This window comes from Vulpes lagopus, chromosome 2 (assembly GCF_018345385.1).
Source record: "Vulpes lagopus strain Blue_001 chromosome 2, ASM1834538v1, whole genome shotgun sequence".
Lineage (NCBI taxonomy): Eukaryota > Metazoa > Chordata > Mammalia > Carnivora > Canidae > Vulpes > Vulpes lagopus.
The window spans coordinates 89,603,056-89,615,891 of NC_054825.1; the positions used below are offsets into that span (position 1 = coordinate 89,603,056).

Below are 12,836 nucleotides of genomic sequence, written 5' to 3' on the forward strand. Positions count from 1 at the left end.
TCTCAGAAAGCAAAATATCAGAGTTGAACACAAGCATGAACATACTTTATAGAATGATATATTTATTATATCCTTTGTTTCTTCATCTCCTATAATTTTTGTTTTTTGTTATGTGAAATTATTACAAGTAATGAGAAATAGCACAAAATTCATCTAACTTGAATTAATTATATAAATTCACATCATTTTCATTTTATTTAACAATTTTTACTCATTTATTTTTATAGGATATGTTTTGGAATTTATTTACTTCTCTCTTTTCTATATGTTCCTTAAATACATACTAACAGGTGCATTTCAGTTAAAAAGACAAAATTTTTCCTCATACAAAATGTCTTGTTTGGCTGATGTATATGCCAGGGAGGATAAGCATCGCCTCTACAGTTATGATTTCAGTCAGGTTCCTGGCAGCTCTTTCAGCCCAGGAACCCAGTCCCTTTATTTTGGTAAAACCACCTTTTTTGAACTGAAGACCTCTTAAGAATTCTTTCTTGGCCATCAGCTCTGAGTCCACCACTTCAACCTATACCAAAAGCAAGAAGAAAAACTAGGAGCTAAGGTATTTCATGCACGGGGTTTGTAAAGAAGGAGATAACTGTCGCTACTCGCATGACCTCTCTGACAGTGCTTATGGTGTAGTGTGCAAGTATTTTCAGCGAGGATACTGTATTTACGGAGTCCGCTGCAGACATGAACATAGCAAGCCATTGAAACAGGAAGCAGTGACTGCTGCAGATCTAACTGCAAAATCATCTCTTGCTGCTTCCTCAAGTCTCTCATCAGGAGTTGGACCAGTTGTTGAAATGAATACGGGCGAAGCAGAGTCCAGAAATTCAAACTTTGCTACTGTAGGAGCAGGTTCAGAAGACTGGGTGAATGCCATTGAGTTTGTTCCCAGGCAGCCCTACTGTGGCCTTACTGCCCCTTCCTGCACTGAAGCACCCCCCACAGGGCTCTGCGACCAAGGAAGAATCAGAGAAAGAACAGACAGCAGTGGAAACCAAGAAGCAGCTTTGCCCCTATGCTGCAGTGGGAGAGTGCCCGTATGGGGAGAGCTGTGTATATCTCCACGGAGACTCGTGGGACATGTGTGGGCTGCAGGTCTTCCATCCAATGGATGCCGCCCAGAGATCACAACATATAAAGTCTTGCATTGAGGCCCATGAGAAGGACATGGAGCTCTCATTTGCTGTCCAGCGCAGTAAGGACATGGTGTGTGGGATCTGCATGGAGGTGGTCTATGAGAAAGCCAACCCCAGTGAGCGTCGCTTTGGGATTCTCTCCAACTGCAACCACACTTACTGTCTCAAGTGTATTCACAAGTGGAGGAGTGCTAAGCAATTTGAGAGCAAGATCATAAAGTCCTGCCCCAAATGCCGGATCACATCTAACTTTGTCATTCCAAGTGAGTACTGGGTGGAGGAGAAAGAAGAGAAGCAGAAACTCATTCAGAAATACAAGGAGGCAATGAGCAACAAGGCGTGCAGGTATTTTGATGAAGGACGTGGGAGCTGCCCATTTGGAGGGAACTGTTTTTACAAGCATGCGTACCCTGATGGCCCTAGAGAGGAGCCACAGAGACAGAAAGTGGGAACATCAAGCAGATACCGGGCCCAACGAAGGAACCACTTCTGGGAGCTCATTGAGGAAAGAGAGAACAGCAACCCCTTTGACAACGAAGTAGAGGAGGTTGTCACCTTTGAGCTGGGCGAGATGTTGCTTATGCTTTTGGCTGCAGGTGGGGAGGACGACCTGACAGACTCTGAAGACGAGTGAGACTTGTTTCATGATGAGCTAGAAGGTTTTTATGACTTGGATCTATAGCAGCTTTGCGTGGCGTGTGAACTGGTCTGCTGAGCCTCAGACAGTAGCTGTCCCCTGTGCTGGTGTGGCAGTGCCCATGTCTCTCCTAGGCAGGCCTATCAACTCCAGGTGCTGTTGTGATTATTTTTACCCAGGGCCTGTCTTCTCAATCCCTCACCTTCCCCCAAGGAGTGTGTTGTTTTTCTCTGTTTAAAAAAAAGTTACAAAAATAAACCTTAAAGCTAGTTGTTTTTGTAACATGAAAAAAAAAAAAAAAAGACAAGTCCCTAAAGTGAGCTAAATTAGGAAACTCGGGCAGCCTGGGTGGCTCAGCGGTTTAGTGCCACCTTCAGCCCAGGGCATGATCCTGGAGACCGGGGATCAAGTCCGACATCAGGCTCCCCGCCTGGAGCCTACTTCTCCCTCTGCCGGTGTCTCTGCCTTTCTCTGTGTGTGTCTCTCATGAATAAATAAATAAAATATTTTTGAAATAAATAAATAAATAAGAAACTCCTATCTTAGACAAAACAAAGTTTAAAACACATGAAAAATAATATTTTATCAGAAAAATTTCCTTGCTTAAAGTGTCACAGTATTTCAGTGTTCCCAATCAACCAAGTCTAAGAATCTTATGTGAATCAAAGTGTCTATTAGAAAAAAATGCTACTAGTTTTAATAATGATGACTTGATAAATCTTGGAAAGTAGGGGTTTAAAATGGGTGGTAAGACCACCTAAAAAGGAACTTGGCATTGCCTATGCCGTTCTAAATTTGAGCATTCAAAATGGTTTAGAATTTTACTCCTATGTATGCAACCCAGAGAAATACTTGCATATGAGCTGTGAGAGATCTGTGTGAGAATATCATAATGGCAAAATAATGAAAACTAATCCAAATGCCCACCATGGAAGACTGGATGAAAAAACCATGCGTTATTCATACATTGCACGTACTATAGTAGTCAAAATAAATGAACTATTACAATGTTCCACGACATGAATGGATCGAAGCAATGAACAAATTCTCAGTAAAACTTGTTTGAACTCCTTTACAGAAATGGAGAAAGCAAATGACTTAAAGGACTGGATCACCAAAAGACGAAACAGCATAAAAAACAATCTGTACAAGTAATTGGTTTCAAATTTCTGATTTTCAATAGAAGTGAAAGAATTGCTAATTGAATTACCTGTTGGAATAGGTATGCAAGTCATATTTGACTTGAACTGCCCCAGTAGTTTTGACTTGAACTACACCATGGGATTTTTTTCAATGTAGATGGCATTAAAGAACTGAGTATATCCTTGCAAAATAATAAAGTACTTTAAATTGGAATACTCTCGGTTTTCCAAAGTTGAGTCTGCTAAGATCGTTGCAGCTGATTATGATCAAGGTGGAAAATATGATTATATTAATAATCATGTTTACCAGCTTTATGTATAATATTTTAGACTGTGGTCAGTTTCACAGAGTTCATTTAACCCAGATTAGAACATTTTATTTTAATGCATTTGCAAACATTTTTGTTCACACACCGTGCAGCTCATAGTACAGACTAGTAGTTTGAAATGTTTCTTTATGAGATAAATTTAAATGTACATAGAAACCAACACACCCATCCCCGAATACAAATATTGGAATCTTTTCATTCAAGTAAATATGTTCATTAAACCCTTGAGCTATCTGTTATTAAGAGCAAAAATAATTTAATCTATTTAAGAACTATCGGAACTCTGACTACTGGGTGTGAAACGACATTTATTTTTCAACAGATGAAAATGAGTAATAAAATTCAGAATGAATTTCAGTTAATAAACATTTATTTGCTTATGGATGGAGAGCAATATGCATTGCAGAAAAGCAAGCACATAATTTAATTCCTCCCTCACTCTTTTGCCCAAAATTTATTATTTTTTACCAAGGTGTAAAATAAAATGCTACAGTACTATGAATATGCCATAGGTGTCATCATCTCTTTGGTTCTGGGCAGAACGAGCCCCAGGCAAGATTGTGAAAGAAAAGATTGGCATTGACATCACCAGACCTACTTTAGGCAATTTTTTCCTCCTCTTCAGGTTACTTTTCTTTGCATCCTTAAGGAACTCCATATCTTCATGAAATTCCCTGACCCCTGCCAATTAAATCTGCTCTCAGCAAAGGGCTGTCTCTCTTGTTCATCCCTCACTGTCAATTTAAGGAAAGGTATTACTTTACCAGAGTTCTTGACATTTTAAACCATCCTTCTAATTGTGGAATCAGTGGTTTTGTTCCCAGGAAAGGCAGATCAACTCCTTAAGTGGACTTGTCTTCTAATGTAAAAGTCAAATCTGCCCTGGCTTTGTTGGGGTGGCAGAGGGGAGGAATCTTATCAAAAAGTCATTTCTATAAGCCAGCATGGCTGATTGAAAGATTAATGTCCAATTAGTGATTCCAGGGGAGTTACCAATGAAACATTCTGACCACTCAGTCGATGATGGCAGTTACTGCATACAGGGCTTGTTGTTGTTTGCAAATCTATTTCTTAGCTTTATGACCAGTGAAACACATTGTTCAAACTGATCCCTGTCAACGTTAATTGTTTCACACTAGAGTAGCTCATCGGCTGCTATCACTTCCCAGGTGTTAATATATTGATTCAAGCTCACTCCATTGTCTCCTGGAAACCTTTCTTCTTCCCACATCAGATAGGATTATTTGTCCTCTTTCACTTTGTTGTAGAGCAAATTTTTAACATTCAATGGTTTTCTGTGCCCACTATGTGATCAAAATTACAATCCTCTTTGGATTGTTGGCATTGACAACACCAATTCTTTAACTTACATCCTTTCTTAATTTTGTTACATTATAAATTTCATAAGGGCAACATTTAGCTAAGCTCGGAAGGGCATATAGGGAGTATCCATTATATAAGTTGTCAAGGATTTTAGCAACAGATTTTCCTAAAAAATAGAAGAAAGGAAACTATATACTTTTTGATTAAGACACAGTTTTAATTTAAAAAATGTGTCTGAAGAAGAAATTCCTCTGGTTCCCACCATAACTCATTCTAAACATAAGCAGGGATGGAGTCTGGGGGTTGCAAAGGATTATAGGAATCACATGTAATATCCAAAACCAATCCACCAGGAGGGATGTTAAATAAATTTAGGAGGGATATATAGAAAAAAATAATATAAAATATTTTTTTTTCTGATTTCATATTTATATTATTGATAAGGGAAAAATGTGTGCAAGCTAACTAATATATGAGTATTCTTATATGGAGGTAAATGTGAATTGCCATCATGTGTAAGTACCTGTTCCCCCACATCCTCTCTCCCTTTCACTTTCTCTTTCTCTGTCTCTCTCTCTTCTTTCATCAGGGATTGCAAACTAAAGTACTACTTTTGGGGAATTTTTTTCAAGAGGAGGAGAGATTTGCATTTCTTCTTACTTTGTTTAATTCTTTTAGTAGATACATGCAAACATAACTAGTGACTCACAGCATGAAGTTTAAATACTATAACCATTTACTTCTTTTTCTTGATTTATATTATGAGGTTGGCTTTGAACTTGTGATCTAAAAGCAAAAAACTTTATATTGTATTATCAATATACTAAAGCATTCAAGTCTCTGTAAATAATATTTAGGAAATTGTATTAGAGTATGTGAAAATCTGTTGCATTTAAATTATTAATTTTAATATACTTTCAGAAATTAATTAAGTATTGAATGTTCTAGCACATAACCTCTAGTACATAACCTATGTACTCAATATAAAATTATTAAAGGAGGAACATAATTAAATATCCGTTCATTAAGGAGATTACAGAGGGCACCAACAACGTAAAGGATTATAGTAAATAAGGTTATGTTAAACAAATAAACAAACAAACAATAAGACTAGTGCAATTATCATTATAAGCAGCGCTGGGCATGCAACAAATTTCTTTAACATGTCTACTAAAATTTACTTAAAGGTTGCTATGTTGATGGATAATTATGCGCCCTCCCCATTCACTGCTGACCTTCTCCCCCGGGCCTGACTCCATGATGAAGATTCATGATGTGTTTGAACTTGTCAGTTTCGACTGTAAGAAAATTTTGTTTTTCCCAAATCTATCCTAACTGACTTTGGTAAATTATAAAGCTATAACAAAACTGGGGCATGGTTCAGTGCTTTTTAAATTTCAGTGAGTTTGGACTTCTATATTTGTGCAACTTGTATTTCACTGCATCAAGGACTCAACATTCTTCTTGAGAGTTGCCGCCATGTACAATGGCAGATTGCCAAGTTAAGAAGGTGGCATGCTGTCTTCTCATTTAAAGTCCATGCATACAGTAGGCTTGAAGAAATCCTACTTTTCTCTAGGAAATTGTGTGTCTGAAGAACTGACCTTTTAATTATGTATATGGATACCAACTATGTTCCTTGCTGTCACAATCTTCTTTCTATGCATTTCTAGAATCTCTCTTTTAAGAGGTTTTGGAAACATTTGTGGAATACTAAGCATGTGGTAGAGTTGATCTCTTCATAGAGAAGATGGAAGATGAAGCACATATGGGTACTTGAAATAGATTCAGAGCACCAACAGTTCAAGCAATATTTAATAATTTAAGTAATACATAAATGCAGATCTTTGAACAAAACAATAATGGTACACCTAGAGAATATCTTACTAAAGGAGATTTTTATGGTAATACAATCTACTCAAATGTATTGAAACTAAATATATATATATATATATATAATATTTAATCAAATAGTTTTTCTTTCATTGTTCATGTGTACATGTATATGTAGATATTAATTTTGGAGACTTCGCTGGTATGATTGCATTATGATGGCTATTATTTTAATTTTCAAATTGTGGACATATAAATAAATGTGTTTTTTGAAAGTCAAGTATATTCATTTGCTAGAGTGCCATCACAAGGTACCACGAACGGGGTGGCTTAAATAACAGAAATTTAGTATCTCAGAGTTCTAGTGACTAGGAGTCCAAAATCAAGGTATTGAGAATGATGGTTTCTTTTCAAGGCTGTGGAGATAGGACCTGCTCTACACTCTCTCCTTGGTATATAGATGGCTGTCATTTCATCATATCTCTTCACACCATCTTCCCTTTATGTGTGTCTCTGTGTATAAATTTCCCCTTTTTATAACAACACCTCTATAAAAACCCTACCTTCAAACAAGGTCACATTGAGATATGGGGATTTAGGACTTCAAGTTATGAATTTTGAGAGGATATAATTCAACTCATAACCAATTTATGAGGTATACTTTACATAGAGTAAAATGGACGTTTTTAAAGGTCAAATAAAAAATAATCACCCACAATCAAGATACAGAATTGTTCCATCATCCCAAATATTTCCCTATTGATAGTTAACACTTCCCATAATTTGTGGCAACTGTTGATTTGTGTTCTGTCCTATACTTTAGTCTATGTAAGAGTATCATGAAAATGAAATTATATAGCTATTCGTATCTGACTTCTTTCACTAAGCATAATGTTTTGAGATTCATCCATATAGTTACATGAATCAGTGGATTATTCGTTTCTATTGGTAAGCAGTAGCAATTGTACGGATGCACCCCAATTTGTTTACTCTTTAATTTATTAGTGGACCTATGGATTGTTTCTAGTTTTTTTGGCTATTCTAAATAAAGCTTTATAAACATTTCTGTATAGGTCTTTATGTGGGAATGTTCTTTTTTATTAAGCTTTTTGGGTGAGGTTGCTGAGTCATATGGTAAGTATACAGTTAATTTTCTAAGAAACCGCTATACTGTTTTCCAAAAGTGTGATGGTGTTTAGCATGTTCCCCAGTAAATATAAATGTACTAATTGTTTTGCACCCTGACCAACAATTTATATCATATGCGTTTTGCTTATTTGATAATTTTAGTCATTTAGTGTGTTACTATGGCTTTAATTTAAATCTTTCAATGATTAATAAACACTCTTTCATGTCCTCATTTATCAATTGTATTTCTTTTGTGAAGGCTCTTTGCAAATCTTTTGCTCATTTTCTTTAGTGCTGTTTGTTTTCTTATAATTGAGTTGTGAGATTTCTTTTTACTTCCTGTCCTAAATCATTCACCACATATAACTTCTGTGAATGTATTTTCAAGTCATTGGCCATTTTCCATTTCTTTTGCAGTGTCCTTCAAAGAGAATATTTTAATTTTGGTGAAATGAAGTTTATCAAAATTTGTCTTTTATGGTTTGTGTTTTTGTGTCCTGTCTAAAAAAATTTGCTAAACATTTTCTTCTACATTTTCTCCTGGAATTTTTATAATTTTAAGGTTCACATGTAGTCTTGAATTAATTTTAATTAATCTCATAGGGTGCGGAATAAGGTAATGATGAAAAATAATATTTATTTATTTTTAAATTTATTTTTGATTATGGATATCCAAATGTTTCAGTAACATTTATTGAAAATATATTTTCCATTAAATTACCTAGGCAAATTTGTTGAAAATCAGTCAATTATATATTTGTAGGTCTCTTCCTAGAAGCACTATTCTGTTTTATTGCCCTATATTCTTATTATTACACAAACAACACATTGTTTTAATTAGTGTAAGTCAAAAATAGGTCTTAAGATAGTGTGCATTTTCCATCTTTCTTTAATTGATCTATATATTCACACACCATAAAAATCACAATTTTAATGAGCTATCATTCAATTCACAAGCTTGTACAGCTATCACCATTTCCTAATTCTAGAAAATTTTCATCATTCCAAAAAGAAACTCTGTATCCATTAGAAGATACTTCCCATTCTTCTTCCTCCTTTGTCCTCAGTGTGAGAGCTGGATCAATAGGGCCACTACTCTGGCGACTCAGGGGATGAGGCCCCTGACCCCACAGAATGGGAAGGTGTGGCCACTACCCTAGTAGGCCCAGAGGACAGAAACATCTAGTCACAGAGATTATTCTCAGTCCTTGAAACCTAATGGAATTGCTTTGCTGGATTTTAGACTTGCTTGTGACTCTTATTTTCCTTCTAGTTTTTCAGTTTTGGAATAAGAATGTCTATACTATCCTTGTCCCACCATTGTATTTAGGAAGCTGATAACTTGTTTTCTCGATTTCACAGATCCACAAATAGAGAGGAGTTCTATGTGATGATGGACCACACAAAAAGTCACACATACCTGATTTCAATGATTTAGAATATGAGACTTGGCACTTTCTGGATTGATTATATTTAGGTAAGAGTTTTGCACTTCATTTTTTTTAGTAATTATTTTTTATTATTTTTTAAAGATTTTATTTATTTATTCATGACAGACACACAGAGAGAGGCAGAGACACAGGCAGAGGGAGGAGAAGCAGGCTCCATGCAAGGAGCCTGATGAGGGACTTGGTCTTGGAAATCTGGGATCAGGCCCTGAGCCAAAGACAGATGCTCAACTGCTGAGCCACCCAGGTGTCCCTTGGACTTAAAATTGATACTGACTGGAATAGAGTTAACATTTCTGGGGTTATAGGTATGGGGTGAATGTATTTTGCATATGGGATACACACGGATTTTGGAAGTGGGTGGGATATTATGAGTTTGTGTCCCCCAAAAGGATATGCTGAAGTTCTAACATGCAATACCTGTGAATACAACTTTATTTGGAAATAGGGTCTTTGCAGATGTAGTCAAGTGAAGATGATATTATACTGAATTAGGATAGGCTCTAATCCAATGACTAATGTCCTTATAAGACAAGGGTAGTTTGGACGCAGACACCAGAAGAGAAGTTCACAAGAATATGGAGAGAAATGTTGGAGTGATGTGTATACAAGCCAAAGAACACCAATGATTCCTGGCAACCTTGAGAATCTAGAAGAGGGAAGGAAGGTCCTTCTCTAGAGTTTTTAGAGGGAATATGGTCCTGCTTACACTTTGATTTTAGACTTTGTTGTCTTCCAGAATTGAGAGAGAATATATTTCTGTTTCAAGTCATTCAGTTCATGGTAGTTTGTTTCAGGAGAACATGGAAACCAATACAGATAGTTACTTGTATTTTAAAGTTATTAAAAATGAGAGAAAAATTCATGTTTGTCATTTGTAGTACTCTTTATTCATTCTTGTAAATAAATATCCATTTCTATTTGATGTTATATTTCTTATCCTTGAATAATTTAAATATTTCTTGTACTGTAAGTCTGTTAGCAATGAATTCCCTCTGTTTTTTTAATATCTGAAAAAAAAGTGTTTTACATTTGTACATTTATTTTTTGGAAGATATTATTACAGGGCATAGAATAATGGAGATAGAATTTTTAGTTGACATTTTCCTTTTCCTTTTACTCTTCTTTTTTTTTTTTTTTTTGAGTATTTAAGAGGTATTGCTCCATTGTTTTCTGGATGGCTTCATTTATGATGAAAATTATGCTGTATTTTTATAGTTTTTGGTTGCCTTCAAAACTTTACATTTTGTTATCACTTTGTTGCTACGTCTAAGGGAATTTCTTTTGTCTTTTTTTTTCTGTTTCTTGCTTTTTTCTTTTGCATTTATCTTGCACATAGTTCTATGAGCTACTTAGGTCTGTGGTTTGTAGTCATTTATTATACAGGAAAATGTTTGAGCACTGTCTTTACAAACATTTCTTCTGCTCTAGTTTTTGTTCTCTTTTCTTTTAGAAACTTTATGCCTATGTCAACAGTTCGATATCATCACACAGCTCTTGAATATTCTGTTATATTTTTACTGATATTTTTCTTCTCTCTGTTTCATATCATATAATTTTTTAGCCTATCTTCAAGTCTGTTCTCTGATTTTTTTTTTCAGCTATATATGGTCTGTTGAAGATTCATCAAATGAATTCTTAATCTTTTTGGATTATTATATTATAAATTCTTTTCTTAAATTTTTTAAATTCTTAATCTTGATAACATATTTTTATACCTAGTATTTCCATTTGACATTTTCTATAATTTATATAACTCTCTTATAATTGCAAATTTGTTTATGCATATTTTATTTCTTTTTTATTAAATCCTTTAACATGCTAATCATTGTTATTTTAAGGATCCAGTCTAATAGATACTGTATTTGAGTATCCTATGAGTCTGGAATTCTCAATTGCTTTATTTCATGGTTAGAGTTTATGAGGCTTTTTATTTTTGTTTTTGTGTGTGTGTGTGTGTGTGTGTGTGTGTGTGTATCCCATAACTTTATTGTTTAAGAAATGTCAAGTGCAGAAAGATAGTAGAAATTAAGGTCAAGTGTAATAATAGGGATCCCAGGTCCTCTGTCAAGCCATCAATATGGAGAGTTGACAATTTGAGGTAGGTTTGGGATTTGTGGTTGCAATTTACTTTTAAGATTTATTTATTTATTTGAGTGACAGAGTGTAAACAGAGGGAGGGGCAGAGGGAGAGTGAATTCTCGAGCACACTCTCCAATGAATGCAGAGCCCGACATGGAGCTTGATTCCAGGGCCCTGAGATCATGACTTGAGCAGAAATCAAGAGTCAGATTAACTGACGGAACCACTTGTCACCCCTGTGGTAGCAGTCGTATCTTTGATATACTACAGGCTTCAAATTCCTCCTGTGGTTGGATTTCTCTTTGTGTTTATATTCTAATCTCAGGATTCAGCAGTTCCTGCACCTTTGTGCCACAGATAGAGTCTTTCTCCATACTCTTTCCCTCTTCATAAGTAGCCTTCTGTTGCTTGTTACACATAGTAGGTTCATAATGGGGGAAGTTATTTTGCCCCAGCCTCAGTCTGGACCTTCTTAGCATTACTGTCCTTTCCTACTATGGCATCCACCCAAAATCCACTTTGTATCTCTAGTGTGTTTCTGAGAAGAGATTGTTTTATGACTTTTCCCCAATGATTGAAGACCCTTGTTTTACACTCAAGGAGAATAATTGACACAGGAGTTCTTCTTAGCCACTTCCAATTATAGTTGAATTTACTTCCTCTCCTCAGGAGTAGCATATAGGCCCGAGTACAAGGAGTACGGGAGTAGCATAGGGCCCTAGTACAAGGAAGTTTTGTTACCCTTCCTCTATTGGTCTGAAGACCTTGCTTTATATTTCAAAAGATCCCCAAGGCAGGGAATGTGTGGTACCTAGACCCCAGTGATAGCCAGTCACTTTCTTCATACTTGTGCCTGTAATGAGGACTCCCTGTAGTCTCTAGCCCTGCCATAGATCTTTCTTATCAACACAGAAGCCCATTGAAGGGAGATTGAATGTCCATGCAAAATATCTTCAGGGCTCCTAATTATTTTAAACTAGTATATTAGCTCATACTTAGTATTTAAGATTTAGTTATAATTTTAGCTGATTTAATTATTATTATGAAGGCCTCTCCCCCCCCACTCCCCACCCCAGCTGTCAAAAGTTTTAAAATTAATATATCTCATTCATCTTTGGAGAGACTTGTCAGTCTTTGGAATTCAGCTATTGTGGTGGTCTTGTAACCTCAACCTACTGAAAGTTTTAATAGAAAGTACACTTTTGTAAATTATTTATTTCATTGTAAAGATTTTCTCTTGTGTCTTTCTACATCCTAAGTGAGAGGAGAAGTCCAATGACTTTTTAATTATTTTATATTTACTATAACCTGAAGTACAAACAATAAAAAATCACATCAAATATTAACCAGCCAGTTAAAAAGCCACTTACTTGAACTTAGAAGAGTGCTTTATTTATAAGATAAGGACATTCAAACAAGGAAAAAACTTCAATCATCAAAACTGACAAGAAATAAAAAGCATAAGTTACAACCTTCAGAAAATTGTCTTAGCTTATGTCTTAAAAAATTAAAAATTCAGCAATATTATGATTTGTGTATATACTCTTACAATTGCTGTTAATCACATTCTATTCCATTTTCTTATGTGCTGCCAGAGTGATGTTTCTAAATTAAAAATATGATTATGTCATCTCCTTGCTTCCAATTTTCAGTAGCTCCTCATTGCTCGTAGAACAAAGACATATCTCTATATCATGTCTCCTAAGACCCTAACAGGCCTAGGGGCTGTATATATTTCTGATGTAACCTGTTTCCATTCTTCTCATCACATT

At 35.5% G+C, this 12,836-nt stretch overlaps 1 pseudogene; it reads left to right on the forward strand.

Annotated features, from left to right (window-relative positions):
- Nucleotides 1–563: 563 nt before the first annotated feature.
- On the forward strand, nt 564–1,967 carry LOC121485054 (annotated as a pseudogene).
- The last annotated feature ends 10,869 nt before the right edge of the window (nt 1,968–12,836 follow it).